This window comes from Lichenostomus cassidix, chromosome 1 (genome assembly GCF_008360975.1).
Source record: "Lichenostomus cassidix isolate B80296 chromosome 1, HeHo_3.0, whole genome shotgun sequence".
NCBI classification, from domain to species: domain Eukaryota; kingdom Metazoa; phylum Chordata; class Aves; order Passeriformes; family Meliphagidae; genus Lichenostomus; species Lichenostomus cassidix.
Genome location: NC_139479.1, coordinates 108,623,605 through 108,643,055, shown reverse-complemented (window position 1 = coordinate 108,643,055; position 19,451 = coordinate 108,623,605). Strand labels below are relative to the sequence as shown.

The 19,451-nt window shown below is 35.7% G+C and overlaps 1 long non-coding RNA gene across 1 annotated transcript in view; it reads left to right on the top strand.

The window, feature by feature from the left end:
• LOC146445516 (uncharacterized) overlaps nt 1-19,451 on the top strand; it is a 56,529-nt gene that overhangs the window by 22,492 nt on the left and 14,586 nt on the right. Inside the window, exon 2 of the long non-coding RNA XR_014852537.1 lies at nt 12,251-12,352. This is a non-coding gene — a long non-coding RNA (uncharacterized LOC146445516). The remainder of the gene's footprint in view (nt 1-12,250; nt 12,353-19,451) is intronic.

Below are 19,451 nucleotides of genomic sequence, written 5' to 3'. Positions count from 1 at the left end.
TTTATTCGAAAAAACCAAAATATTCAGTAGGGTTGGAAATTATATCCCAGTAATCAGGGGAGTTTCTTGATTTAGCCTTAATTCATCTTGTTGGAATTGACTTTTGGCAAAATAGCCAACCTAAGAGAGAAAGGCTGTGGTTATGTATTTTGCTAGTCCTTTAACTAGAACAGTTCAATTTGAAATCCAGTTAGATAATCAAATTTTAAAAAATCCTACTTATACACATTCAAACAAACTGGTAGCATGGGAACTTTCTAAAAACATCAGTAAAAATATCCCATTTGAGGTTCTTTACTTTTTAGGAGCTCCACACCATTCAGCTGTTGCTTGTAGAGCACACGGAGTCTTCTTTCCAGTCATACTGTATTTCTGAGTTAACATGACATGTCTAAGGTTTTCCCTTGTGGATAACACCCTTCCCTGTGCAGTAAATGGCCTGAGCACTGACATGTGGAAACATCCCCAGTCAGAACAACTCTTAAGGCATTTGCTTAATGTTCTGCACAGGAGGGGATTCAAGCATGGGCTTATGAGCTTTCAGGACTCAGGCTCTGTACCTGGCCCAGTACCTGAGACAATAAAACTCCATGTGTCATTAACCTTCCTATCCTGCTGCCATTAAAAAAAAAAAAAATCTTCTGGCTGATCAATTTAAATTGTGGTGACTGGCAGAAGATATAGGAAGAAATGAAAGCCAAAGGCAGGTTTAGTGACAAACTGTGTGTAAATCATGCAGGGTTTTAGCAGAATTATGATACATGCTGTCAGAGGAGATTGGAGCAATCATCCTTTTAATTGAGGACTGAAATATTCTTTTTTGGTAGTCATTAAATCCCCTTTATTCAGAGAAGCAATATTTGCGATCTCTAATTTTTTTGAAAGTATTAGAATGCAGAAAGAGAAATATTGTTTTAGAAGGTGGAAATTTTAACAACATCAGTTATTTTGGTCTGTGAAAAGTACGTAGTCTGCCTGAAACATCTACATAGAGCTGGATTAGACCTGTTGTGGCAAGCTGCTATAAAATATGATTTCAGATGAAATACAGAGCTAAGGAGACAGCAGCTCTAGTTTTAATCTCTTTTATTTGCGTTAGCTTGTCCAAAGCAAATGAAAATAAATTTAAACTAGGAAATGTAACTGAACAGTTGCACTTAGTGTGTCTTACTGTGTCTTTTACTCTAATAGGAAGAGCAATTAGTCAAAGAAGGAATTTTAATGATATTAATTAACCAGATACCACTGTTTTATCAATATCAGTGAAAGTATTCCCTCATAATTTTGTTCTTTCTGTTTTGAATTCATAAAAAATAAGGGGTATGTATAGGTTTATGAGATAATTAGGGTGACTGCAGGATAAAGCCATCTGTTTTTTATGTAATTGCCACAATATTAGATTTACTATCTTGTACACAGCACACCCAGCTTTTCTAGAAGGACTTCTTTACTTGATTGGAAGTCATCACAACAGGGAAAATCTGTAATATTGCGTAGCAGCTTTTTCTGATGAATAACTATTTCAACGTAAGTTATATGTGCCTAATCCTAATATCTGCAGATTCTTGGCATGACTCTTTACTGGAGTAAAAAGCTCATGGTCATCCACTATTTTTCCTCAGCAAGTATTTATGACCATTCCCAAGCCTTTCAAAGTGCTAATCACTTTATACTTTTTGTGGAAGAAAACAGCTTTGGAGTGTATGCAAGGCGTTTTTTTCATGAGTCACCAGTGTGACACACACTCCATGTTTTAAATGTCCATTTAAATATCTAAGCTGGATGTAATCTTTTCTTGTCACCTTCACCACCACTATTTATGAAGACAAAATTGCTGGATTGATTCTACTCATTATTGAACTGTTTATGCATTTAAAGAATGTATTATAACTTTTGCCAACCATTTTTTTGGTTGTGATTTTTTTCAAGGTTTTTAAATTGCGTTAAGGTAGTTATCCCCTTTTAAATTTAACCCATTTTCAAAATATTTGGTTTGCAGAATATGGTTTCCCAGACGTTCAACAGCCTATGTTTTTTTCATGTATTAAAACTAATAGACTTTCTTGAATAGGTTCACCATACAAACTAATTCACAGTCCAAAATAAGTGCTGTTGGGTACAATAAATCTGCCATAAAATGTTGTAGTCCATAAGACTTTAGAAATGTATCATGTTCTTTCACACATTTCATATGGATGTTCTGGAAAATCATTTCTCCTAACAGTTATTATAAAAAGATAACTGAGGATTGACTCAATCTCTTTTCCTGTTCTTTTTTTGGAGTTTATTTCCATTCTCAGATGTGTCTGTGTCTTTAGACAATGTTACAGAAGTAGAAATGCATTTTACATTTCAGGGGCTGTACTAAGATTAGATCTAATTCCTACTGCTGTTTCCATTTCCTGCATGCAATGAACTTCCACACAATTGCATGTGGGAAAAGCTACAGTAATATATCCAAGAAGAATCAGGGCATCTGGTCTGGAATCAGCCACAGATGGGTATGCATGAACCTTGAGTGTGTTTTGTGCAATGCTGGAGAGAAGTGTAGTATCCAGACTTGTATTTCAGCCTTGTTATGACAGATAACAGCTCAACTACCAGAGAGGAAAGTCTCTTCTGAGAAACATCCTTTATGCTACATGGAACATGAAAATCAACAAACTTTGTACCAGTGTTTGACAATATCCTGAAAATAGCATTGTGTTGCTTGGGGAGTCTCTGAAAACAAGGGCTAAATGTGTCCTTGGAGTAAATTTGTTGTGTGCTGCATCTCTGCCTTGTAGATCTAAATATCTAAATGGGGTTGGTGGTTGTGGCTGTGCAGGGGGAGCATCACTGCCAGAGCAGCTTCTCTCTTGTGAAGGGAAGGGGTGGCAGAAGAGGGCTGTGACAGGATTTGCTGATAGTTCTCACAGAACAGGATTTAACAGCTCTCATAGCTCAACCTCTGTGCTTGTATGAAGCAGTTTCCTCTCACTCCCTATATTTAATCCAAGATGCCTGTTCATGTGTATAATTCCCGGAATTTCCATGCTTTCTAAGCCCACAAGTTCCCCTTCATCACTCTGTCCATCATCTTTATGATGGTACATATGATAAATATGATGTACCATATGATGGTATAACTCCATCCCATAGCCCAGCATGTTTGTATGGAACTTAGAAACAAGACTCACATTGCAGAACAACAGACCCTGAAGTGAACACAGTATAGAATTGACTTTTTATTACAGACCAATGAAGTACAATCTATTTTGAATGCTAAATTACAGTCAGAGCTGACAATGTATACGAATTTGTATTTCACAACATCCACATCATATTTAATTTTCAAATTACCAATAATCAAAAGAGTCATTTTCTTTTTCAAATATACTTGTTATTCACAGCGTTGCACTGAATAATGTGTGTAGGGTCTTGTTTGTTTTGCCCTGGGTTCTTTTTTTGTTTGGTTGTTTCTTTCTTTTCTCTTAAAATATTCTTTTAATTTTAGCAATGTCTATCAGCCACATTGCCTGTACAATATTTTGTTTGGAATGGGAGGTAACACTTAAATATGGGACTTCAGGTATAAATTAGAACAGTCTTTAATATATATTTCACTATTTCCTTTCCATGTTGTGTTGCTGCACATATTTTTGGTATCTTAGTTCAAAAATATACTCAAGTCAAGTAAAGAAAATAAACCAAACAGGAACATAGCAAAACATATTATTTGGAAAAATGTATTAGAGCGTCATAGGCTCAACAGTGTATCCTAACTGAGTTCTGGTGTCATCAAAGCAAGAACCTCAAGTTCTTTGGCTGTAAATGCAGGACTTGCCCATTATATAAGCTCCAGCAGTGAATTGTCAGCTCAGTGAATGAAGAAAAATTGAGTTTTAAAGCAAAATGGCCATTTAACCAGAAAATATCAACAGAAAACATACTTTTTTTTCTGAGCCTTCATTGAGCTATTCCTTTCTAGCTTTTAATTCATCACTTTTTTTTACTCATTTTTATTTCATTCCTCTGATATGGAATATAAGTGTTGGAGAAAATATGAGGCAAAAAAAATTTGCAATTGGGTGTAACAAATGAGGTCACAGTGTTAATGATAAAGTTAGTGCAGTAGTTTTTAGTCTCAGCAAGAAAGCAATGTGTGTCTGTTTTTGTCAAACAATGGACAAGTCCAGTTCAATGCCTTCTGTCTAAACAATCCTTAAAAAATTGTCATCCTCAATAATTGCAACAAGGCAGGACTGAAGCAATAATCATTATCAAGAGTCAGTTAACAGTAGGTCAAGACTGGGCTCCTACATATGACAGCATATTGCAGTAAATATTTAAGAACTGCTTGCATTTTTTGAGGAGAGCTTTATTTTACAAGATGTTGACAGGAGTGAAAAAAAATATTAACTTTGGCACATTTGAAAGAGTTTGGTGTTTTGTAGAGATGAGCTGCAGACACGAATGCAGGATATGTTCTGTTCACATACATTTCATTTAAATGAATTTAAATCTCCACTTCCTTGTGTCCTGTGTAGGTGCTCATTTCATTTCATAGTGAGTGTAACAGCACAAGTATGATTACATTTGGTGGAGTTTAACACCTGTTTTGCATAAAATAAAGGGTTTTCCAGATGGAAGCGATGGAAAATCAATCTGAAAGGCAAAATGATTCATTATTGGAATTAATTTGTGGTGCTGTTGGATGTCACCAGCTAAGCTGGTGGCTAACAGCTGCTGCAAGGAAGGATTCTGCTCCTCACTTCTCCCCTCTGGCCATGCAGTTGTGGTGTTATGAGAGCATCAGGCTTGAGCCTTCTGTCAACATACTAAAGCAGGAGGAAATAACTTTTAAGTTTGGGGTTTTTTTTTTCCCAAATATCTTGCTGTAGATTTTTGGATGACTCCTATTCTAGCACTGGCAGCTGTTTGCAAAATTGGCAAGCAAAGCATCCCTGGTCTGGGTCAGGAATTGTCTGTCTGATGGTATCCAAGTAAAAACCAATTGGAACAATTAGACAAAACCATTAGAGCAATTAAAATACTTTCATTTTCTGAAATATAGGGCACAGAACTCACACATCTGAGTCTTGACCATGCAAGACATGATGTTTCAACCTACCTTTTCAAGAGACTTCTCAAAACTTTGTACCAGAATAAAAGATTTCCCTCATATCTAAAGAGATTGGCTATATAATCAATATTTCTAATTAATTGCCATGCTTTGTGCTTGGGTAACTTCAGGCTATTTAGCCCTAATCGAGGCATTGAATTACTTACTAGCAAAAGGAAACTTGGTTTAGTTTTATCCAAGGCAATTTTATTTCTATCTAATCACTATTTCTATCTAAAAGTGTAGAGGTACCCTCATCATACCTCAATATTGTGGTTATGTCAACAAAGAAGTAATTTGTGCATTCAAAAGTATTAACAGTAATTGGCATGGATGAAAGGCCCTGGAAAAATCCTCCCCAAAACAATCTATCACAGGAACTTAAATTTTTTTCCTCCAAAGGCAGTTTTCAATGTGCTGTATTGTGACTATATCACTGTGACATTAATAGGTGATAAAATATGTAGGTGTGAAATGTGGCCTGTATTTTTGAAATAAGAGTTAACAGATGCTTAAGACCAGAGAAACTACTGCAATATATAAAGTGAAGTAATAAAAAAGTGGGTTGGTTTTGTTGGGGCAAGTTTTTGTGTGTGGTTTTGTTTTTTTTTAAATATGGCATGATGATGGAAAATTGCCCAATATTTAAAACTTGATGTCATTTAATATATTTTAGATGTTCTATAATACAATGGCTAGAAAATGTGATAAAATTTTAGCTAAGTGAAATTAGAAGAAATTTTGTATACTGAAGAATCACTGACAAACATGACTGAAATATTCACTAAAAATAATTTTCAATTGGATTTTGATACAAGCATGAAAATACCCAACAGCAGTACTAATTTCATCTCATCATACAAGTTTTTGTATTATAAAAATAGCTTAAGGACACTGAGGGTTCAAAACCAATAAACAGCAAACAGATAAGCTAATTATTGCATTTACTTTGGTTAAAAGCTCTCCTTTATATATGGTGATGCTATCACATAAATCAGAAAAAATATACATTAACATCAGAATGTTTAAACAAATAGCACAGAAAATAACAGTATTATAATTCTATCATAGAGCCTTGGCATGGAGACATGATGTCATATTAGTTTCCATTTTTTCTGCTTCAAAAATAAAGATAGTTTTGGGACCGATCATTAGAAATCTGGGAACACTTCTTGGCAAGCAGGGGATGAAAAGATTTCTTCACAGGGATGATTAAGACAAGAATTGGCATAAAATCACGAATGACTGCAAAAAGATGGTTTTTCTCTAGGTTGTGTTATTTCAACATGCTTTTTTAAAAGAAAGCAGTTCAACATTTGTTACTGGAAAAGTACTGATTTTTTTTACATTATTTGTTATGTTTTCTAACAGCTTTTTTGCTCAAAAAAGTTTTGAGCTTATTTCCCTCTTTACCTTTTCCCAACATAAGGTTTTCTATTTACCACTAGTTTTATTTTTGAGTCTTTACCACAAAACTAAGCTGATTTTATTTATTCATTTACCTTATTTACCATGGGATTTGAATTTTGGGGTTTCTTTTTTTTTTTTCATGGGAGATTTTTCAAGCAGTAAACACTAAATTTAGTGACCTCTGACAAACAGGAAATTAAACTTGGTTTTCAATAAATTTATAGTATCACTAAGAGTAATTCCTGGGATTTTTCTACGGAGTGGCAAGCAAGCATTGAGAACTGAGTTTGGTGTGGGGTTTTTTTTTTGGGTGGTTTTTTTTGTTTGTTTGTTGGGTTGTTTTTTTGTGTTTTTTATTTTTTGCTTTTTTTGTTTAGTTAATTGGTTAAGGGCTTTTTTTGTGGTATATGCTTTTGGTAATATATATCTAGTATATGTTGTATTTGTGTATTATAGTTTGACCTCTGTAAAAATTTAAGATGAAGAAAAGTTGGGTATTGGACCAGGTAGGAGAAATATTTTGGAACAGATAGGAGAAATATTTTGGAACAGAGCCACAGGATGGGGTGACCCAGATCTGGTGCAAATGACATTTTCCAAGTTAATTTTACCATTTTAGAATCAGCAAGCCTTGCTCTTTTACACTAATGAAGGAGCTGAAGACCTCATTCTTTTCTCAAGACCAAGTCCTTGAGCCTTGTTCAGCATTAGCTATATTGGGACTTTATAAAATAAGTAAAGTAAAATTCCAACAATGCAGTTTACTGAGGTACGAAAGTAATCTTTTCTCAGAAATACTAATCCAGTCAACCACCACACTACCTAACTTGTTGAGAACAAATATTATTGAGATTTTACATGTTCTTATCAGGAAAAGGCTAGTGAAGGTTTGGTGAAAGTTTTGCTACCAAAAATCAGCATCCCTGTGAAAAACTGCCTCCTATAGGATCATCCTGGGTGAACTATGGCAGTAGAGCACAGTACAATCTTTTCTTCTTAGGGTGTTGATTTGACTCCTCTTTTATCTGAAAAGACCGAATAGAACTTTTCCGTGAATGTTTTCTACAGTAGTAGCAAACACATTGCGTTTTTCCATCATCAACTCTGCCTCCTGCAAGTGACATGAAATTCACTGAACCTGATGGGAAGATTCTTCTTTGAGAACTTAATAAAACATTGGCTTACTCATGTTTTGCATTGCAGCAGGGAAAAAATAAGGAGGTTATGGATACATTGTGAAATCTATCACAGGCAGGTTTTTTCCCCAAAGTTTTCCAAAGGATTCCAAAACTTTCCAAGTTTTTTGAAATTTCCTCTGACAATGCTAATCTGCATGGTCCTAAAGAACCAGGAAATACACATGGCCAACTTCTACAACAATGTCCTTTAGTCCCACCAAGGATGCCTCTCAGTATTTTATTCACATCAAAGTAATGTTTGCTGTCTTAGGGAACAATCTGATTGAAGGCAAGGGAAATAGTTGTAATGACTTCCAAAAAAAGAGGGAAAAGTGAGAGCAATGGGGAGCACAAGGAATAAATGCTGGTTGCTTTACCTAACTGTATTTGTCTTTATCAACATGGATATATCATCTTTAAGGGCAGGAATACAGTGAGTCAAGTATCTCCTCTGTAAGTAAATTAAATGTAAAGAAAATTTTTCTCTGAAATCAATGCATCCTGTCTTCTTATGCCTCAGACAATTTAGTACAAGTTATTCATGGGCAAAAGAGCTTTGTTTAATGGTTGGAGAATTCTCTCCAATTTATAATGAAAAGCCCAGGAAATGTATAGGTAGACTAGTGAGCCATCTTATCAAGTCCATGTAACCAAATAAAGTATTTAGACCAGTTAATTAAAAGAAGTCATTAAAGGTGTATTCTTGCAACAAGCAATTATGGAGTAGAAAATAGCCTTGAAATGTAATTAAGTTCAACTATTTCTCTCTGTTTACCAAAATTAATTCCTACCTCCCTGCCAGCATAACCTAACTGGAAGGTTTGTAATTTGACACTGTACTGTAAAACAAAATTATCGTCTTAAATTTCTAATCACAACAGAATTTAAATTTTCTATTCAATTTCTTTCTATTATGAGAATGAAAGACATTCCTTTCCTTTAGCTATGCTTTAGTAATTTTTGTTTCACTGGTAGATTCTGTAGCCCAGGTGATTTTGTTACTGGTAAGGAGTGAAATCTGAAACTTATTTCTTCAGAGCTAATCCTGAACATTAGAGACATTTTAATTCTGTGAATATTGACCTCGTGTGATGACTTAGAATAAGTTGTGCTTTTCTGCAGCATTTTTAATTTGCAGTTGCATAACTCTGGTATGGTTTTTAAGAAAATTCTTAGAAACGTTTGGATCAGATTTGGAGGTTATTGCCATTGAGCCCTTGAGATTCCCTTATTGTGTACAATGTTAAGGTTATTGGGTGGGAAGGACATTGGTTTTACATAAAATGGCACTGGTTTAGTCCAGAAAACCAGTTATACTCCTCTCTCCTTACTGAACTAAAGAAAGCAGACCAAGAAAAATGAAATAATTGAAACCAGAATCACTTATTTAATACATACTTGCAAAGGGTCACCAAGAAAATGTTTCTCATTAGGTTTGAAAGGAGAAAACTATTGAAAAAAAAAAAAGGAAAGGGACAATGCAATAAACTGTAAGTGTGGGATATGGTATTAGAAGCATCCTTAGTTCATGAAGAGGCAAAACATTAGTATTCCTTTTCTTTTTGGGGAGGGAACTGTAGAAACATCTCTAATATTTAGTTTGTTTTATAGCCTTGTTAGATACATTTGCTGAGGAGAGCTTTTAGTATTTGTCAAAACTCAAGTAAATTTCTGTTAATTAAAAAAGTTTACCTGATCTGAAAACAGCCTTTTTGAACTTAATTTATAAAGTGAGTTATAAACTTCATGTAGTCATTCAGGAAGCCCTTTTGTTCCTTCATAATTTTTCGATCATTGTCTTCTGTTCTTTTTGCTTTTGCACTAAGCTACTTACACATTTCTAAATACCTAATGAACTTCATAATTAAGATAAATACTTTATACTTAAATGGTTTTTTTTAAATGCATAACCAGTTGTAATGCAGCCCCGGTCCTACATACTGGAATATAAAATATTTTGTTTTCATAGCACCAGTATTAAGATGTTATTGCCAGTTATCTGAATTTACATACAAAATGTTTCTAAGTGTACCACTTGAGAGGTTTATGCTTTGAACAGTTAAGTATTTGCAATTTTTTTCAAATTGAATCCTTGGACCATTAAGAAAGAATGAGTTTGCAATAACCTAAGTATTTTCCAAAGATAAAATAAACATTTAGTGTTAAAGAAGTGTGTGCTTTACAATGCCTTTATAAAAGATATTCTCTGGAATATAATGATTCAAATAAGTGTTTAAAAATAATTTTGTGTTTTTACTTGAAATATAGGGTGCAAACTCCCTGCTTTTAGGGTAATGTTTATGGCTTTTGTTAACGTAGTCCCTGAATATTGTTTTTCTTTAAGTTATCTGTAGTCAAATCTGGTTGAATTTGAACAAGTACTTTTACTTGAACTAGAACTACTGAATAAATGTAATTAGAAAAAAAATTTAATAGTTTTGCAAAAGATAATCTCAGTGGGGCCTCTCTTTCTCATTTGATCAAAGGTTTTTAGGATTGCATGCTATCATTTATACCATTTCCATTTTCATTTAAATATTCCTTTTCAAATATTCATAAAAATTAACATGATCTGTACTTTTTCATGTCTTTAAAAACACAACACAAAAAGCATTATATTATGTGAAAGTAAAATAGAGGCTAGAAAATGTATTTTATTTCCTTTGTAAAAAAATTGCATCAAAGCAAATAGAGTTTAACACCCAATGGGCTTTATTTCCCTTTAAAATAATGGAAATCATCCAGGATAAAAGAAAGAATGCCCCAAATCTTACTGTAATTAGCTCAATGGTTCCAGTTAATGAAATAGCCCTGTCAAAAAATCAGGCTGTGTTTTTTCCTTAATACCCATCTCAGGTAGAAACTTGACTGCGATAATTTCTAAAAGGAAAAACCACAAACAAATTGTTAATAACTTTATGTTAAAATCTTATTAGGGCTTCTTCATGTTAGTTATTAAAGTAATTCTGGGCCCCTTTGGAGGGTACAGTAAGAGAAAATAATATTTGAAATAGTTTTAATTGGTATACTGATCCTAAGGCTAAGGATATTAAGACCAAAATTAATTAAAATATTCTTCCTGCTTGGTCATATGTATAAATTTTTCTTCATGGGTAAGGTCTGTTTGTTGAGCAGACAGACAAAGCTTGGGTCATCAATGGAGTAATTTTTTGAATCATGAAAATATGGAAAAAATCTTTGTCTTTACGTAAATAAAAAAAAATCTGCCTATATAAAGTATAATTAATGTATAATATATTATATATAGTGTGTAATTAATGTATAATATATGCCTGTAATTGTCACGTGTAATAATACCTACATTATGGTTGGATATTTCAGCAGAATTCCTCAATCCAGGATCTAGGCAGTAAATCTGCTATAAAATGGTTTTGAACACCCAGGTGGTGATGCATTATTTCATCATTGCATTTATTGATTTTGCTGTGGTATAGTACAAATCCACCAGCAATAAAATAGAACGTGATGACACCAAAATGTATGGAGAGACTTTTCACTTCATGCATAATGAAGGAAGTTGTTGCACTGATATGTTAGCAGTGGATGACACACAGAAAAGGAATGAATTGCTATTTCATACTTGGCCTGTGTGGCTTCAGCTGAAGAAAAACCCCAAGTATTTTAAGTACCATCATTCAGGTCAGCTTTAGCAGCAGGAGTTTCTGCTACAGCAGGCTTTCTTGTGTGAAATAATTTTTGTGGCTAGTGAATAGAGAGCCTCAGGGTTTTATTTCCTACACTGTAAATATTCCAACTCAAATGTTAAATCAACAATGTACAGTCACTGAAACACCTCAATCTATGGTGACTTTGCATGTTTCTAATGCCTGTTCCTCAAGGAACTCATCCAGCTGGTAGAAAATGTGGGAGAGATTCCTGATGTGGGAGCTGCTAAACCTCCAGGCTGCTTCACCAGCTGAACAAGGAAATTGGAGATGATACAGCTAGGGAATGGTTTCTATTGCTCATTTCAAATGAGAGAAGTACTTTGTGGATATCTGTGACACTGACCAAGGCAGGAGAAATATTACCCCTAAGAAAAAAACTCTGTGATGAGTTGGCTGCTGTCAAGGGCATAGATTTTTTTTTTTTTTTTTAATGCTTGACCATAGAGTAAGATTTCCGAAGTTCCATGTTGTGTCTTAATGACAAACTCTTGATGTAATTAGCCCTCAAGATAAAAACAAAATTTTGGCTGTGAAATGCTTTCTCTTCCAGCAGCACAATCAAATCTCAGTTCCAGCCTTTTCACATGGTTTGTTTAGCTCTGACAAATGGCTGAGTATCTGGTGTAAAAGTCAATTTTTCCTGGAAGGTTTATATTTTAAAAGAGAAGTGGAGAAAAATGTAATGATTCCAGGGTAAGAAGGCAACTTTTTGTTCCAAATTCAAAAAGTGCACCAGCAGTCTGGGATTTCTGTTTACAGGACAGGTGTATGTTATGTGAAAATAGTGAAAACAATTTGCAGTGTGTTTTATCATTGAAACACAGACCACTGAAATCCCTGGAATTTCAAAAAGGACATTTCTCCTTCAGCAAACATTATTGCATGATGACAGCCGTGATACAAAGGTGGCACTGTGCAGCTACACTCCTGTGAAACTTGAAATAAAGAGAAGAAATGGAGACAAGAAAAATGTAAGTTTCTTTCATACCCTTCCCCATTCCTCCTCCTTCTCCCAGAGGGTGCAGCTCTGGAGATTACAGTCCCTGACTTGCTCTATTCCATCCTCAACCTCTCCCACATTTCCCTGGAGGAGTCAGCATGGAGCAGTGCTTTAAACAAGCATCCCTTACAGATCTCCTAATTTCTTTTTGCCTTCCAAGCAAGCTGTCATTTACCCTCTGTAGCACAGTTATTACTTGTATTAAATGCATGTTCTTAGTAGCTGCATTTAGCTTCTCAAGGCCCCCATCTGGATTGATGGGGGAAGTTAAGTGCAAAGTTAAGTATTTTGGCTTTAATCTGTAAGGCAGCACAAACTCACACTTTTTTTCTCCCTGCACAAGATGTAAAGCTAGTATCTCAGAAATATCTGAGCCTGGGGAATCCAATGCCCAGCTGAGACCCTGCTGTCTCCCACTCGAGCATCACTAGAATCAACAATCCTGCATGTCCTGCACGGGCTTCCCCCGAGGGATGGGATCCTGGAGGTGCAGTCAGAGCATGTAGAACACACCACGACAGGGGCACAGCTCTTCACAAACACAGCATGGCAGCTGTCATGTTTGCTGCAGAACACGGCCAGAACAGGATGTGATACTTGTCTCCGACCCTTTCCCTTCATCCGTAATACCAGTGGGATGTCTGGATGCTTTTCCAATTTTTTCCTGAATGTTAGCTCACTTCAATCTCCTGTCATAGTGCTAATGGCCAGGTTATGACAAGCCTTGCACGTGGGAATAAACTTTCAGAGCATTTCCTTGAAGCTACTTCTCTTTACGTAAATCATTTAAAGATTCAGAAATGAAATGACAGAGGTAAGAAGAGAGGCTTGGCAGGGAACACTGGCATGGGGGTGATAAGATCAAGTAGTGTTCTTGATTTTATGGTGTTGTGGTTTTGATAACAGAGATAGTAGCTGCTCCTTACATCTTTAGTGGTTCCTCTAGTATGTGAAACATGTAATTTGGTACTATGCATTAAAAGTTTTGTGGATTTCATGCTAGTAAATAGGACAAAATAATCACTATCTCAAGAGTTAGATCTGGCTTAAAACCACCTTTTGTATATTCTTGGCTCTTTTATAGTTATTCTACATAAAGAACAAATGACTTTTTCCACAATTTCTTTTCTTAATATAGGCAAATTTTATTTAATGAATGCAAAGATTCTTCTGTGGAAAACTATTAGTATATATCAAATAGCAATAGTGAAAGTTTCTCACATTCAAGATGGAGTTTCTGCTCATAATGGCAGAGAAGCAGAGACAGATGTGTTGCAGAACTGAGCAAGTTTGGGATAATGACTTAGTCTTTGAAAGTTCAGGTGGACGTTGTACTGCACAGGCTAAGAGGTTTCTAGAACAGAACAACTTGAATTCTTTTTCTGTGGCCTGTACACCTTAGTAAGTAAATGTCATTGATCTGAACTAATTTCAAAGAGTAATTTATATGCACTGTTACAAGATTTGGCAGAAAAAGAGACAAATTTCATCATTCTAATTCAAAACTGGAACTGAACCTCGACTTCATACATGCCAGGTGGTTTTCATAACATGTGTAAGATTGTTGTGAAAACTTTTTCCTCTCTGCTAATTCAGCATTTTGGGTTGGTATCTGTAAGGCAACATTTTTTCGTAAATTTAGTGTTGGCATTTTTATGAAGGTTAAGCATTTATTTTGCTCCTAGTGAGTCAGGTAATGGACTGAAGAATGATTTTCCAACTCGCCAATAAATATTTTATAGTCCTTGGTTATTGTAGAGTGGGAAATACACCTCTCACATCCCCTCAAGGTTTAAGAAAAAGTGTTAGAAGTTTTCAACATTTGAGTCACAGGAAAAAAAAAAAGAAATTTTGAATAAGCAGTGCTGTTGTCCTCCTGCATCCATTTATTGTCTTTCTTTATACACACAAATTTATTTCAGATGTACCCTGCTTTCAGATATTCCAAATCTAGCAATACTTGCGGTGCTTCAAGTGGGGAGTGACAACCATCGAGTTAACTTTTTTAGCTCAGCATATGTGGCTAAGTACAAAACTCATGCATAAACATAAACCAAACCACCCTGTGGGAAAAAAAAAGGCAAATACCTTTTTTAGAGCACATGTGAAAAATAGCAGCCAATGAAAACCGAAGGCTGCACCATCCTAATTGCTGAGGGAGCGGCATGTTTCTCCGTGCCACCCAAGAAGGCAGAAAGCTGGGGAGTGGGAAGCTGTCTGAGGAACAAAAGAGAACTTTGCAATGCATCACTCTGAGCGTTGAATGTGCTGGAATTAAAGCACGAGAGTGTGGAGGTGAGTGAGGTGACAGGCAGAGCTGTGTCTGTTCTGCAGGAGGAGCCAAGCCAGGCACACAAGTTGGGGATTATTTCCTTTTCTGCTATTGGCTTCAAACCCTCAGTTTACACCCTCTCGTGAAAGTGAATTTTCAATTCAGCTAACAACTGCTGTTTACACAGTAACAGAAGCATCCACTAAAGGAATGTTAATTACTTTAGTAATCGTGTCTTTTTTGACCTTTTAGAGGAGACTTTTGCCTCACTCGTCTTCATCCTGATCTCCACAGCAAGGATCTCTTTCCTACATTTTGATTACTTGTGAGGACTTTTACATCTCTTCCACTAAGTCCCCTTTTTAACAGGTCAGACACTGTGTTTTGGTTCTACTTTCAAGACTCTTTAAGACTCCTTCTTCTCTTCCTATGAACTTGTTTTCCAGTGGTGAGAAATTACTTTTGGTCCCCAGCTGGTAACTAATACTATTTGCCATTGCTTCCCTGCTAAGCCTTTGGGCAAACACTTTCCTAGCATTTCTCATGTGCCCCACAATTGTGGCAGACTATCTTATAAACAGCAAACTCTCTAGAAGTCTCCTTTGCCTGGCTAGCTGTGAAAAGCTCTATGTTTATTAAGACCACTGTGAGCATCTATTTAAATGTATCCTTCACTCAGCTCCATTTTACTGATGAAAGGCTCTGTTAGAGACCTGTGTTGTGGTTGGATTTGACTTTAATTAGATGTCACCTGCCTTCCTGAGTCTTTTCCACTGTAGCTTTGACACATTGCTGCTTTTTGACTCTTTAGGTTGAGTGAAAAGTCTGTCTTCCCCTTTTTGTTGCTTATTAGAAAAATAGGATTAAATCAAGCAACCAAACATCAGTTTGTAATACCTGTCCTTGCAACGTGCTAAAGCCTGTTTTTGTCAGAAGTGATGAAAAATATTCACTACTTCAAGGTCAACTGTTGCAAAAGAAATGTCAAAGACTCTTGAAAAGGTTTGAAAGAGCTGCAATTCATTAAGTTTCTCAAAGAAAAGATTACAGAGGAGAGAATAAGCCTGCCTGACTACTAAATGGAAATAGAATTAGGCTAACTGGAGCTAGGTGCAACAGGAACATAGTAAAAATGACAATGTCTAATATCTTAGACAATGTATTCTTCTAAAATAGATCAAAACCCAGGGTGAAAACAGCTGCTCTGAGAATGAAGCGTTGAGGAGCAATTAATTGTTCCTACAACTGTAATGCAGCAGGTATTTCTCATTTCTCTGCACCTCAATAGTGTCAGCAGCAGGAATAACACCTTCAGGAACTTAACATCTCCCAGTGAAGAAATTATTTCACTTCTTGTCTTCTGTGTTTGGGATTTAATTGGTATCATTGATCACTTCAAAGAATGGACAGTATTGATATTTTCTCCAGAGGTGGTTTAAAACAGGCCTCTTGGGTTACTATGAAGTCTTTCAATCATGAGAAAAGTTGAGGTTGTAGTATTGGTGCTACAAATACACTACAAGCAGCCCAAGAAATCAAAGGTAAAAGGAAAATCAACAGCTCTATTAGGAGCATTCTTAACAGGAAAAAATAGGAGGTAGGAGAAAGGAAGGACTAAGTCTGTACATGAGTTTTATTTTTTCAATTTCCTTGCAGTGTGCAAGACTAGAGACCTGTTTTCAGCCCTGAAAAAAATAAACCACTAAAAACCCAACCAAACCAATGTCATATTTAACAGTCTCAGCTCTTAATAAGAGTTTAGGAATCCTGAAGATGAAAATCTTCTATCAGTTTTTCCCAAAGTGATAAAAATCTTGCTCAAGTAACATAACAAATATAAGTTTAGAATAACTCCTTGTAATTTGTTCTTATTTTGAAGTTTCTACTTTATATGTTGGCCTTGGAAAAGAGTAAAGAAAATACTACAACTACAAATTTGAGGGGTTTTTTAATATAAATATCTTTTAAGAAACATCATGTGACCATGTAAATCTTTCCTTGTGCTAATATTAAACCAAAAGAGGTACAAGAACTGCTAAGATAAAACCTCTTAAATGTGTTAAGACATCACAAAAGCCTATATGCCTGTTTTTTCCCCAAACCAACAGTTTTTATTTATTATATACTTGATGTATTTACACATAATATACATATTTTATATTAAATGTTCAAATACAATGCATCTAAAATATATTTATGAATATAAATGTGTACTTAAACTTCAGATAAAAAACTTTAATCTCAGCTGTACCAAGTATAAAACACAAAAATCCACGACAGTCTTTTGTAAAGTTAAGAAGAGAAATAAAAAGGCAGTGTGATGGGAAGGAAGCTGACACATGGCACTCTGTGTTTTGGAGTCTGAGGTTCCCTTTGTCCTGGGGTTAGTTTTTCCACACCTGTGTGTGATGGATTCAGAGAATGAGATGCTGCAATTTCGAAGTTGCTCAGAGATGACAACTTGCAGCTGTTCTTTTGCCTAGGCAGTGACACGAAAAGCAGAGAACTCGGAAACGTGGAGAAGTTGAATGCTTCTTGATTTTAAACCGGTAGGTGTTCAGAACTGCTGTAATTAATTTGGGTGATAAAGCCTTAGAACATGAACGTGATGAAATAGGAAATTACATTTTACTTCCAATCAGAGGTAAATTTGTTTTATCTGTAGTACTTAAATAGACTTGTTTTGATGAGGATTTCTGTAATTGTTTCTGGAAAGGATTACTAATTACTTTGTGCTTTTGTTTTCTCCTTTTGTTTTCCAGTTTAAGTAATAATTTACCTTTTTCATTTTTTTCTAAATTTCCAATTTTGTGTGAATTTTTTTCTAACTGATATGTTTATTTTTGTTAATACTCTTCCCACTTCTTAAAGTTTTTATCTCCTCATAGTTGTTAAAGCCTGTCAGAAAACAGCTTATATGGTTTTTTTCCCCCCTTCTTTTCTTATTTTTGGGTGATAAAACTGTTTTTTCTATTCCTAATTAGCAAATGTGTTACAAGTCCTGTCAGCTTTTCTGACAGATGTGAAAATTTGAATGATTCCTGGCATGGATGTATTTTTCCCAACTGAAGGGTTTTAATTTACTCATTTATTTCCCCTTCCTCAGGGAGCAAGATGATATGAGAGACAGGAGGAGTAGAAAACCTACCACAGATTAAGAAATGTGTAAATATACACTATCCTTCACTGAAGTGTTAAAAGAAAAAAAAAATGAAGAAAAAATAGATTACTTGCTGACATTGCGAATCTAAGCTGAGCAGTTATGAAAATCATTGATTTTTGCTGTGGTTCAGAAGTAGAGAAAAAGACTTTAGTAAAGTTAAGTGTCGGGTAACAGGTTCAGCTGGTCTCAGTAGAGGCTCTGCACTGAGAAATGTTGAATATTGCAAAGATCTTTAGCAGTGCAAAATAAAAAGCATTACTACGAAATACCTGGCCTATCAATATTTTAAACACACTTTCAAAGAAGGTGTAACAAAGGCTCCAAAATCTCTATGTATGGGATTCTAAAATCATAGAGATCTAAAATCTCTATGAAAGGGCTTCTTTACCAGTTCATCAAGTAAAGGGAAAAAAATCATCCAGAACCTCTCTTGAGATGTGATGAAGGGGTTTTCCATGAACAGGCTTCTCTACAAGTCTCTTACTGGCTCCTGTTACCTTCAGACTCTGTTCTTAGCCAGCTCGTGTTGATAACTTAGAAAAAAGTCTGTGAACACTGAAAGCAAATATTTGATTCCAGGTAGCACAGAGCAGGATGGCAGATTTGCTGGAGAGCTGCACTCAATGACAATTCCACACACATTTCAGGAGTTCTACTTCAAACCATGTGCAGTCAGAATTGTAGACTGAGAGGCTATTAGCATTTGGAGCATATCTGATGTATTCCTGGAACACATCTTCAAGTTTATTTTTGTCTGAAAGGAATCCAGTTTGTTTACTCCTAGGCCTCTCCACAGAGTGACACGAGGCACAGTCCGTGGGTGAATGGGAGAGATGCTCCAGAGATCCTGTCTTGTTCTGGTAAAATATTTAAGTGGAGGGATGGAGTGCAAACCACAGCCTTCCCTTCTATTGCTTTAAACTGTAGTGTCTATTTCTCCAGTATGGAAACACTTCCCACCAAGTTTATGGGGAAAATGAGCAGACAGTGAATTATTTAACACATGCAGAAGGACTTGGTGTCTCTTTTGAGAAACTGCCAAGCCAGTCTGAATTATATTTTCTAAAAATCCACAGTCTGAGGCTGACAGTGGCATAAGCAGTTTCAGTCCATATGGTGGAGTTTGGTGGAATTAATGACAGATGAACTGACGGAAGGCTGAGCTGTCTTACAGACACTTTTCTGTGTATCTGCTGGCTGAAATTGCAAGGAAAGGTCATTTTTTGGAGCTGGGTGGTCTCTAAGTGGTGAATATATGTAGAGTCAATATAATGTGATCAGTACTGGGGTTTCTTCAGGTCTGAGTGACCACAAAACAGTAACAAGGACCTATCAGAAATAATTTATTAGAATCACACAATCATTAAAGCTGGGAAAGACCTCTGTGATCTTCCAGTCCAACCCAAGTACCACGTTCAGATGCTTTTTGAACATTTACTGTTCATTCTTGAAAACAAAGTAGCCTCACTTTATGCAATGTCAGTGCATACATCTTTCAACAGCACAAAGGGCAATGTGCAGGACCAGAGATTACAACATCAGGCAAAACAGCTGAGCAGATTTTGGAGATAAAACTCATTCCTGAGGCCACCTGGACTGATGTACAATAACAGGTTAGGGGAGGCAGTAGTGCCC